The following is a 2,433-nucleotide window of genomic DNA, read 5'->3' as shown; positions in this document are numbered from 1 at the left end:
TGAGGGAGACATGAGGAGAGGCCCGCTCTACACTGCCGTGGGGGACACGAGGAGAGGCCCGTTCTTCACTGCCGCAGGGGACACGAGGAGAGGCCTGCTCTCCACCGCCACGGGGGACACGAGGAGAGGCCCGTTCTCCACTGCCGCGGGGGACACGAGGAGAGGCCCGTTCTCCACTGCCGCAGGGGACACGACGAGAGGCCTGCTCTCCACCGCCGTGGGGGACACGAGGAGAGGCCCATTCTCCACCGCCGTGGGGGACACGATGAGAGGCCCGTTCTCCACCGCCACGGGGGACACGTGATGCACGATGCACATCCCTACACCCGCCAGCTTAAGGTAAATGACATTTTTTGTGCTGCGCTCTGCTATGTTATAATTGCTGTTTTTTATATTTTGGACTCTTTATTCTAAAGAAAAATTTTATTTCATAAGCTTTGAGGGGGCGTGGTTGGGGGCAGGGCTGGGGTGGGGGACGGGCCTGGGGTGGGGCTGGAGGCGGACCTGGGCAAGGTTTGGTGGGGCAATTGGTGGACAGTAAGGTTTTTGCCTGCCTAGTAGGTCTAGACTTGAAATTTTAAGCCCTGATTTAGAGGCATAAATACTGTCCAGAGACATGATGAAAAACGTTTGTAAATGCCTTGGAAGCCAATTAATCCGTTCGTATTGTGAACAGACATTTGTAAACCGAGCCGTATTGTCAATGGATATTCATTCATAAAGCTTTGTGCTAAACCAAGCGACACATGACCAGATGTGGGGAATTCTGAATAACTTCATACAATCATACAGTTGTGTCCAAACATTTACCTCCCCTGGAAGAAATGGGGGAATTGAGCCGCACTATAATACCGCAAAATAAATAAAATGCCCAGCGGGGTATCGGGGTGAGAGTCATTATTATTATTATTATACAGTATTTATACGATAGTTGGCTCAGCGCTGTACATTACAGAGGGGGACAGAACATGTGACAGAACAATACCAATACAATGCAAAACATGAGGGGATTGAGGGCCCTGATCCTTGGAGCTTACAATCTAGGAGGGAGGGGATGGTGGCACAGGAGGAGATAGCTGCGGGGGATGGAGTGGTAGGAGGAGTGGAGGAGGTCGGCAAGTTAGTAGGCTTCCCTGAAGAGATGGGTTTTCAGGGTGCGCCTAAAGGAGAGGAGAGTAGGTGATAGTCTGATGGGTTGGGGTAGGGAGTTCCAGAGGATGGGTGACACCCTGGAGAAGTCCTGGAGGCGGGCATGGGAGGAGGAGACCAGGGAACTAGAGAGAAGGAGGTCTTGTGAGGAGCGGAGTCATGATAGCAATACACAAACCATCGATGAATGAAGCACTTAGAGAGAGCGGATATAGTGAATGCGGGGTCCGGGGAGAGCGGATATAGTGAATGCGGGGTCCGGGGAGAGCGGATATAGTGAATGCGGGGTCCGGGGAGAGCGGATATAGTGAATGCGGGGTCCGGGGAGAGCGGATATAGTGAATGCGGGGTCCGGGGAGAGCGGATATAGTGAATGCGGGGTCCGGGGAGGGCGGATATAGTGAATGCGGGGTCCGGGGAGAGCGGATATAGTGAATGCGGGGTTCGGGGAGACCAGATATAGTGAATGCGGGGTCCGGGGAGAGCGGATATAGTGAATGCGGGGTCCGGGGAGAGTGGATATAGTGAATGCGGGGTCCGGGGAGAGCGGATATAGTGAATGCGGGGTCCGGGGGGAGCGGATATAGGGAATGCGGGGTCCGGGGAGAGCGGATATAGTGAATGCGGGGTCCGGGGTGAGCGGATATAGTGAATGCGGGGTCCGGGGGGAGCGGATATAGTGAATGCGGGGTCCGGGGAGAGCGGATATAGTGAATGCGGGGTCCGGGGAGAGCGGATATAGTGAATGCGGGGTCCGGGGAGAGCGGATATAGTGAATGCGGGGTCCGGGGAGAGTGGATATAGTGAATGAGGGGTCCGGGGAGAGCGGATATAGTGAATGCGGGGTCCGGGGAGAGCGGAGATAGTAAATGTGGGGTCGGGGGAGAGGGATATAGTGAATGCGGGGTCCGGGGAGAGCGGATACAGTGAATGCGGGGGTCCGGAGAACTCTCGGCATTCCCAGGATCCCTCACATTGTAAAATGTCTCTAAGAGGAGACAAGAAATAAAACATTTCCATACTAAGTTTATTGATTTCACTTAACAAAAAAAAGCCAATCTAGTTGCCGGCTAAACATCCTGTTCCACAAAATGTACTTTTTTTTCTCATTTTTCTCTTTTTTTTCTCTTTTCTCTCTTTTTTCTCCCGGAATCTGTAATCGGATTGAAGCGTCTTCTAAGTAAGCCAATTTCACAGGCAGGCAGATATAGTGAATCCGCTGCAAGTCTTCTGGGTATTGAAATCCCTTCCTGAATTTGTACTCGCAGGCTACAGTCACAGATC

The sequence above is a fragment of the Staurois parvus genome, unplaced genomic scaffold (genome assembly GCF_062004578.1).
Source record: "Staurois parvus isolate SC_StPar_1 unplaced genomic scaffold, SC_StPar_1.0 ptg001463l, whole genome shotgun sequence".
Lineage (NCBI taxonomy): Eukaryota > Metazoa > Chordata > Amphibia > Anura > Ranidae > Staurois > Staurois parvus.
Note: the sequence above shows the minus strand (reverse complement) of the source record.